Source organism: Ascaphus truei, chromosome 4 (assembly GCF_040206685.1).
Source record: "Ascaphus truei isolate aAscTru1 chromosome 4, aAscTru1.hap1, whole genome shotgun sequence".
Taxonomy (NCBI): Eukaryota; Metazoa; Chordata; class Amphibia; order Anura; family Ascaphidae; genus Ascaphus; species Ascaphus truei.
In genome coordinates, this window is record NC_134486.1 from 4,432,521 (window position 1) to 4,442,837 (window position 10,317).

A 10,317-nucleotide genomic window follows, 5' to 3' on the forward strand; every position below is an offset into this window, starting at 1 on the left:
AGCAGGACGTGCTAATGAATGATTAATATTAGGACGTGCTAATGAATGATTAATAGCAGGACGTGCTAACGAATGATTAATAGCAGGACGTGCTAACGAATGATTAATAGCAGGACGTGCTAACGAATGATTAATAGCAGGACGTGCTAACGAATGATTAATAGCAGGACGTGCTAACGAAGGATTAATAGCAGGAAGTGCTAACGAAGGATTAATAGCAGGAAGTGCTAACGAAGGATTAATAGCAGGAAGTGCTAACGAATGATTAATAGCAGGAAGTGCTAACGAATGATTAATAGCAGGAAGTGCTAACGAATGATTAATAGCAGGAAGTGCTAACGAATGATTAATAGCAGGAAGTGCTAACGAATGATTAATAGCAGGAAGTGCTAACGAAGGATTAATAGCAGGAAGTGCTAACGAAGGATTAATAGCAGGAAGTGCTAACGAATGATTAATAGCAGGACGTGCTAACGAATGATTAATAGCAGGACGTGCTAACGAATGATTAATAGCAGGAAGTGCTAACGAATGATTAATAGCAGGAAGTGCTAACGAATGATTAATAGCAGGAAGTGCTAACGAATGATTAATAGCAGGAAGTGCTAACGAATGATTAATAGCAGGAAGTGCTAACGAATGATTAATAGCAGGAAGTGCTAACGAATGATTAATAGCAGGACGTGCTAACGAATGATTAATAGCAGGACGTGCTAACGAAGGATTAATAGCAGGACGTGCTAACGAATGATTAATAGCAGGAAGTGCTCATGAATGATTAATAGCAGGACGTGCTAATGAATGATTAATAGCAGGACGTGCTAACGAATGATTAATAGCAGGAAGTGCTAACGAATGATTAATAGCAGGACGTGCTAACGAATGATTAATAGCAGGAAGTGCTAACGAATGATTAATAGCAGGACGTGCTAACGAATGATTAATAGCAGGACGTGCTAACGAATGATTAATAGCAGGACGTGCTAACGAATGATTAATAGCAGGACGTGCTAACGAATGATTAATAGCAGGAAGTGCTCATGAATGATTAATAGCAGGACGTGCTAATGAATTATTAATAGCAGGAAGTGCTAACGAATGATTAATAGCAGGACGTGCTAACGAATGATTAATAGCAGGACGTGCTAACGAATGATTAATAGCAGGACGTGCTAACGAATGATTAATAGCAGGAAGTGCTAACGAATGATTAATAGCAGGACGTGCTAACGAATGATTAATAGCAGGACGTGCTAACGAATGATTAATAGCAGGAAGTGCTAACGAATGATTAATAGCAGGAAGTGCTAACGAATGATAGCAGGACGTGCTAACGAATGATTAATAGCAGGACGTGCTAATGAATGATTAATAGCAGGAAGTGCTAACGAATGATTAATAGCAGGAAGTGCTAACGAATGATTAATAGCAGGAAGTGCTAACGAATGATTAATAGCAGGACGTGCTAATGAATGATTAATAGCAGGACGTGCTAACGAATGATTAATAGCAGGACGTGCTCATGAATGATTAATAGCAGGAAGTGCTAATGAATGATTAATAGCAGGAAGTGCTAATGAATGATTAATAGCAGGAAGTGCTAATGAATGATTAATAGCAGGACGTGCTAATGAATGATAGCAGGAAGTGCTAATGAATGATTAATAGCAGGAAGTGCTAATGAATGATAGCAGGAAGTGCTAACGAATGATAGCAAGAAGTGCTAACGAATGATAGCAGGAAGTGCTAACGAATGATTAATAGCAGGAAGTGCTAACGAATGATTAATAGCAGTAAGTGCTAACGAATGATTAATAGCAGGAAGTGCTAATGAATGATTAATAGCAGGAAGTGCTAATGAATGATTAATAGCAGGAAGTGCTAACGAAGGATTAATAGCAGGAAGTGCTAACGAAGGATAAATAGCAGGAAGTGCTAACGAATGATTAATAGCAGGAAGTGCTAACGAATGATTAATAGCAGGAAGTGCTAACGAATGATTAAGAGCAGGAAGTGCGAACGAAGGATTAATAGCAGGAAGTGCTAACGAAGGATTAATAGCAGGAAGTGCTAACGAATGATTAAGAGCAGGAAGTGCTAACGAATGATTAATAGCAGGAAGAGCTAACGAATGATTAAGAGCAGGAAGTGCTAACGAATGATTAATAGCAGGAAGTGCTAACGAATGATTAATAGCAGGAAGTGCTAACGAATGATTAATAGCAGGACGTGCTAACGAAGGATTAATAGCAGGACGTGCGAACGAAGGATTAATAGCAGGAAGTGCTAACGAATGATTAATAGCAGGAAGTGCTAACGAATGATAGCAGGACGTGCTAACGAATGATTAATAGCAGGACGTGCTAATGAATGATTAATAGCAGGAAGTGCTAACGAATGATTAATAGCAGGAAGTGCTAACGAATGATTAATAGCAGGAAGTGCTAACGAATGATTAATAGCAGGACGTGCTAACTAATGATTAATAGCAGGAAGTGCTAACGAATGATTAATAGCAGGAAGTGCTAACGAATGATTAATAGCAGGAAGTGCTAACGAATGATTAATTGCAGGAAGTGCTAACGAATGATTAATTGCAGGAAGTGCTAACGAATGATTAATTGCAGGAAGTGCTAACGAATGATTAATAGCAGGAAGTGCTAACGAATGATTAATAGCAGGAAGTGCTAACGAATGATTAATAGCAGGAAGTGCTAACGAAGGATTAATAGCAGGAAGTGCTAACGAAGGATTAATAGCAGGAAGTGCTAACGAAGGATTAATAGCAGGAAGTGCTAACGAATGATTAATAGCAGGAAGTGCTAACGAATGATTAATAGCAGGAAGTGCTAACGAATGATTAATAGCAGGAAGTGCTAACGAATGATTAATAGCAGGACGTGCTAACGAATGATTAATAGCAGGAAGTGCTAACGAATGATTAATAGCAGGAAGTGCTAACGAATGATTAATAGCAGGACGTGCTAACGAATGATTAATAGCAGGAAGTGCTAACGAATGATTAATAGCAGGAAGTGCTAACGAATGATTAATAGCAGGAAGTGCTAACGAATGATTAATAGCAGGACGTGCTAACGAATGATTAATAGCAGGAAGTGCTAACGAATGATTAATAGCAGGAAGTGCTAACGAATGATTAATAGCAGGAAGTGCTAACGAATGATTAATAGCAGGAAGTGCTAATGAATGATAGCAGGAAGTGCTAACGAATGATTAATAGCAGGAAGTGCTAACGAATGATTAATAGCAGGAAGTGCTAATGAATGATTAATAGCAGGAAGTGCTAACGAAGGATTAATAGCAGGACTTGCTAACGAATGATTAATAGCAGGAAGTGCTCATGAATGATTAATAGCAGGACGTGCTAATGAATTATTAATAGCAGGAAGTGCTAACGAATGATTAATAGCAGGACGTGCTAACGAATGATTAATAGCAGGACGTGCTAACGAATGATTAATAGCAGGATGTGCTAACGAATGATTAATAGCAGGAAGTGCTAACGAATGATTAATAGCAGGACGTGCTAACGAATGATTAATAGCAGGACGTGCTAACGAATGATTAATAGCAGGAAGTGCTAACGAATGATTAATAGCAGGAAGTGCTAACGAATGATAGCAGGACGTGCTAACGAATGATTAATAGCAGGACGTGCTAATGAATGATTAATAGCAGGAAGTGCTAACGAATGATTAATAGCAGGAAGTGCTAACGAATGATTAATAGCAGGAAGTGCTAACGAATGATTAATAGCAGGACGTGCTAATGAATGATTAATAGCAGGACGTGCTAACGAATGATTAATAGCAGGACGTGCTCATGAATGATTAATAGCAGGAAGTGCTAATGAATGATTAATAGCAGGAAGTGCTAATGAATGATTAATAGCAGGAAGTGCTAATGAATGATTAATAGCAGGACGTGCTAATGAATGATAGCAGGAAGTGCTAATGAATGATTAATAGCAGGAAGTGCTAACGAAGGATTAATAGCAGGAAGTGCTAACGAATGATTAATAGCAGGAAGTGCTAACGAATGATTAATAGCAGGAAGTGCTAACGAATGATTAATAGCAGGAAGTGCTAACGAATGATTAATAGCAGGACGTGCTAACGAATGATTAATAGCAGGAAGTGCTAACGAATGATTAATAGCAGGAAGTGCTAACGAATGATTAATAGCAGGACGTGCTAACGAATGATTAATAGCAGGAAGTGCTAACGAATGATTAATAGCAGGAAGTGCTAACGAATGATTAATAGCAGGAAGTGCTAACGAATGATTAATAGCAGGAAGTGCTAACGAAGGATTAATAGCAGGACGTGCTAACGAAGGATTAATAGCAGGAAGTGCTAACGAATGATTAATAGCAGGAAGTGCTAACGAATGATTAATAGCAGGAAGTGCTAACGAATGATTAATAGCAGGAAGTGCTAACGAATGATTAATAGCAGGACGTGCTAACGAATGATTAATAGCAGGAAGTGCTAACGAATGATTAATAGCAGGAAGTGCTAACGAAGGATTAATAGCAGGAAGTGCTAACGAATGATTAATAGCAGGAAGTGCTAATGAATGATAGCAGGAAGTGCTAACGAATGATTAATAGCAGGAAGTGCTAACGAATGATTAATAGCAGGAAGTGCTAATGAATGATTAATAGCAGGAAGTGCTAACGAAGGATTAATAGCAGGACTTGCTAACGAATGATTAATAGCAGGAAGTGCTAACGAATGATTACGGCCGGGGGTGACCAGTTCAGTGCGTTAGGTCAGTATATACCACAGTTTGCCTCTAGTGAGGTCACGCAAGCCACACTCAGCTAAGGGTATAGTGACCCTATATGCCAAAGAAATAGGCTACAGTGTAATGCCCTAGGGCAGCGGGGCGCAAACTGGGGGGCGCCCCCCTGCCCTAAGGTATAGAGGCAGCGACCACTTGCAAACAATCAGTGACACTGTGGTGCCAAATAAACAGAGAAAAATATTTTCCCTAGATCCCAGCCCTGTGAGGGGTAGATCCCAGCCCTGTGAGGGGTAGATCCCAGCCCTGTGCGGATTAGATCCCAGCCCTGTGCGGATTAGATCCCAGCCCTGTGCGGATTAGATCCCAGCCCTGTGCGGGTTAGATCCCAGCCCTGTGCGGGTTAGATCCCAGCCCTGTGCGGGTTAGATCCCAGCCCTGTGCGGGTTAGATCCCAGCCCTGTGCGGGTTAGATCCCAGCCCTGTGAGGGTTAGATCCCAGCCCTGTGAGGGGTAGATCCCAGCCAGCCCTGTGAGGGTTAGTTAGATCCCAGCTCTGTGAGGGGTAGATCCCAGCCCTGTGATGGGGTAGATCCCAGCCCTGTGATGGGGTAGATCCCAGCCCTGTGAGGGGTAGATCCCAGCCCTGTGAGGGGTAGATCCCAGCCCTGTGAGGGTTAGATCACACACATACAGCCCTGTGAGGGTTAGATCCCAGCCCTGTGCGGGTTAGATCCCAGCCCTGTGCGGGTTAGATCCCAGCCCTGTGCGGGTTAGATCCCAGCCCTGTGAGGGTTAGATCCCAGCCCTGTGAGTGTTAGATCCCAGCCAGCCCTGTGCGGGTTAGATCCCAGCCCTGTGAGGGGTAGATCCCAGCCAGCCCTGTGAGGGTTAGTTAGATCCCAGCTCTGTGAGGGGTAGATCCCAGCCCTGTGATGGGGTAGATCCCAGCCCTGTGATGGGGTAGATCCCAGCCCTGTGATGGGGTAGATCCCAGCCCTGTGAGGGGTAGATCCCAGCCCTGTGAGGGTTAGATCACACACATACAGCCCTGTGAGGGTTAGATCCCAGCCCTGTGAGGGGTAGATCCCAGCCAGCCCTGTGAGGGTTAGATCCCAGCCCTGTGCGGGTTAGTTAGATCCCAGCCCTGTGACGGGGTAGATCCCAGCCCTGTGCGGGTTAGTTAGATCCCAGCCCTGTGACGGGGTAGATCCCAGCCCTGTGACGGGGTAGATCCCAGCCCTGTGACGGGGTAGATCCCAGCCCTGTGACGGGGTAGATCCCAGCCCTGTGACGGGGTAGATCCCAGCCCTGTGACGGGGTAGATCCCAGCCCTGTGACGGGGTAGATCCCAGCCCTGTGACGGGGTAGATCCCAGCCCTGTGACGGGGTAGATCCCAGCCCTGTGACGGGGTAGATCCCAGCCCTGTGACGGGGTAGATCCCAGCCCTGTGACGGGGTAGATCCCAGCCCTGTGACGGGGTAGATCCCAGCCAGCCCTGTGACGGGGTAGATCCCAGCCAGCCCTGTGAGGGGTAGATCCCAGCCAGCCCTGTGAGGGGTAGATCCCAGCCAGCCCTGTGAGGGGTAGATCCCAGCCAGCCCTGTGAGGGGTAGATCCCAGCCAGCCCTGTGCGGGTTAGATCCCAGCCCTGTGAGGGGTAGATCCCAGCCAGCCCTGTGAGGGTTAGATCCCAGCCCTGTGAGGGTTAGATCACACACATACAGCCCTGTGAGGGTTAGATCCCAGCCCTGTCAGGGTTAGATCACACACATACAGCCCTGTGAGGGTTAGTTAGATCCCAGCCCTGTGAGGGGTAAATCCCAGCCCTGTGAGGGTTAGATCCCAGCCCTGTGAGGGTTAGATCCCAGCCAGCCCTGTGAGGGGTAGATCCCAGCCAGCCCTGTGAGGGTTAGATCTCAGCCCTGTGCGGGTTAGTTAGATCCCAGCCCTGTGATGGGGTAGATCCCAGACCTGTGATGGGGTAGATCCCAGCCCTGTGATGGGGTAGATCCCAGCCCTGTGATGGGGTAGATCCCAGCCCTGTGATGGGGTAGATCCCAGCCCTGTGATGGGGTAGATCCCAGCCCTGTGATGGGGTAGATCTCAGCCCTGTGATGGGGTAGATCCCAGCCCTGTGATGGGGTGATCCCAGCCCTGTGGTGGGGTAGATCCCAGCCCTGTGGTGGGGTAGATCCCAGCCCTGTGACGGGGTAGATCCCAGCCCTGTGACGGGGTAGATCCCAGCCCTGTGACGGGGTAGATCCCAGCCCTGTGACGGGGTAGATCCCAGCCCTGTGACGGGGTAGATCCCAGCCCTGTGACGGGGTAGATCCCAGCCCTGTGACGGGGTAGATCCCAGCCCTGTGACGGGGTAGATCCCAGCCCTGTGACGGGGTAGATCCCAGCCCTGTGACGGGGTAGATCCCAGCCCTGTGACGGGGTAGATCCCAGCCCTGTGACGGGGTAGATCCCAGCCAGCCCTGTGAGGGGTAGATCCCAGCCAGCCCTGTGCGGGTTAGGTCCCAGCCCTGTGCGGGTTAGTTAGATCCCAGCCCTGTGAGGGATAGATCCCAGCCCTGTGAGGGTTAGATCCCAGCTCTGTGAAGGTTAGTTCCCAGCCCTGTGAGGGTTATATCCCAGCTCTGTGAGGGTTAGATCCCAGCCCTGTGAGGGTTAGATCCCAGCCAGCCCTGTGAGGGTTAGATCCCAGCCAGCCCTGTGAGGGGTAGATCCCAGCCAGCCCTGTGAGGATTAGATCCCAGCCAGCCCTGTGAGGGTTATATCACACACATACAGCCCTGTGAGGATTAGATCACACACATACAGCCCTGTGAGGGTTAGATCACACACATACAGCCCTGTGAGGATTAGATCACACACATACAGCCCTGTGAGGGTTAGATCACACACACACAGCCCTGTGAGGGTTAGATCACACACACACAGCCCTGTGAGGGTTAGATCACACACATACAGCCCTGTGAGGGTTATATCACACACATACAGCCCTGTGAGGGTTAGATCACACACATACAGCCCTGTCAGGGTTATATCACACACATACAGCCCTGTGAGGGTTAGATCACACACATACAGCCCTGTGAGGGTTAGATCACACACACACAGCCCTGTGAGGATTAGATCACACACACACAGCCCTGTCAGGGTTAGTTAGATCCCAGCCCTGTGAGGGGTAGATCTCAGCCCTGTGAGGGGTAGATCTCAGCCCTGTGAGGGGTAGATCTCAGCCCTGTGAGGGGTAGATCCCAGCCCTGTGAGGGGTAGATCCCAGCCCTGTGAGGGGTAGATCCCAGCCCTGTGAGGGGTAGATCCCACACATACATGCTAGAGTATATCCACATATAATGCAGCAGGTGGGTGTCTGTATATAGAGACCCCGCTTCTAGCTGACCCTTGTAGGAAATTAACTACACACAGAGGTTTCTATACAGACACCCACTTGTAGCTGACTGTCCATTGCGCCGCCGGGAGTGACGTCAAGGGCGTGCGACCGTGTTCCGGGTCACGCGTGTGCGACGCGTGCTCTCATTGGAGCAGCAGATCAGACATGATCGACTTCCCACTGCGTCGCCGGGAGCAACGTCCGAGACGCACGCCCCCATTGGAGCAGCAGGTCGAAAGGCATAAGGCCTTGCCCCCGCTGCCTACTACAGCGTCCGCTGTGGCGGACGCTGCGCTCACGAGAGCCCTCCCCTCAATGGTGCCGGGCCCGCTGCGAGGGGGGGCCTCAGCGCTGGGGCGAGAGCTGCTCCTGGAGAGCAGGACTCACGACGGAGCGCTAAGCCACGCCCCCTGGCGGTTCAGCCAATGAGGGCGAACCTGCCGGGTGACGTCATGGCCGCGCCCCCGCCACGCCCCCCCCTCTCTTCCTGCAGTGGGCTGCAGACCGGGGAATCGGCTCAACGCGCCGCCAATCTCGCGGGCGCGCGTTACAGCGGCGTTACCGGGGCCTTAGCCTAACTGACCGCTTACTGTGCCGCCGAGAATGAGGTCAGAAACGCGCGACCGCGTTCCGGGCCGCACGCATGCGACGCACGCCCTCATTGGCGCAGCGGATAACAACCAAAAAACAAACTAATTACATTTAACAACAACTATAAAAGTATATTGAAAATAATATGCAGATCTTCTGTTCTGTATAGTGCCCAGTCTAATAATAAGGTAAAGTAGATATATATACATACTTAATAATAATATTATTATTAACTACATATATAACTGAGGCATCAACAGGAGATGGTTCAAACCCCGATTGTATTGGTAGTTTTGCAGCAGTGTATAAGATCCATATTTGTGAATTATTTAAGAATAAGAATGAATAATAATTTACTGGATAACAATATTACATTTTAATGATCGTAAATCATATAGACAGGTGCATGCAAAGCCCGCGGGCCGTGATGTGAGGGAGTGACCAGTAAACATTGGGAAATCTCTCCTCTGGGAATGACATCCTACAGTAAGGTCACAGTATTAATGAGTAAACATTGTGAGTAACGTTCGGGATTATGTTTCATCAATCCTCCTGTAGTGGTGTCAGGAACACAAACCTATTCTCCAACAGATCCCCGCGGTGTCGTGGCTCAACGTCCCAGGCAGGATAAGTCCGGAAGAGAAGATGCCGTGTGCTCCGGACACGGGGCAGGAGGAGCAGTATGAGCGGGAGGGAGAGAGAGATAAGGGAGAGTAACGACAATATTGAGAATGTGACTGGGAACCACTGGAGACTGGGAGTGGCCACGCACCCACTATTCCTGGCTGAGGAGTGGCCACGCACCCACTATTCCTGGCTGAGGAGTGGCCACGCACCCACTATTCCTGGCTGGTTCTTTATCTCCATCCTATCAGTATCTGGACATTTAAGGATTATTATTATTGCTACAATCAAGGTTGATTCAGAGCCTGATACTGATTCAGAGCCTGATACTGATTCAGAGCCTGATACTGATTCAGAGCCTGATACTGATTCAGAGCCTGATACTGATTCAGAGCCTGATACTGATTCAGAGCCTGATACTGATTCAGAGCCTGATACTGATTCAGAGCCTGATACTGATTCAGAGCCTGATACTGATTCAGAGCCTGATACTGATTCAGAGCCTGATACTGATTCTGAGCCTGATACTGATTCTGAGCCTGATACTGATTCAGAGCCTGATACTGATTCTGAGCCTGATACTGATTCTGGGCACCACTTCACTCAGCTCACATTGTGCTAATATATAGTAGGCACTATTACATGTATACGGTAATATACAGGGGTGCTTTGTATTACAGAGTATACGGTAATATGTGTGTGTATTATACGCATGCATGCGCTTTGTATTACAGAGTATACGGTAATATGTGTGCGTATTATACGCATGCATGCGCTTTGTATTACAGAGTATACGGTAATATGTGTGCGTATTATACGCATGCATGCGCTTTGTATTACAGGGTGAGGTAATATATAGTAGGCACTATTAGACGTATACGGTAATATACAGGGGCGCTTTTTATTACATATATACGGTAATATACAG

The 10,317-nt window shown here is 47.4% G+C and overlaps 1 protein-coding gene across 2 annotated transcripts in view; it reads left to right on the forward strand.

The window, feature by feature from the left end:
* The window catches only part of ATRAID (all-trans retinoic acid induced differentiation factor), a 47,673-nt gene that overhangs the window by 22,093 nt on the left and 15,263 nt on the right, over positions 1-10,317 (forward strand). The window lies entirely within an intron of this gene.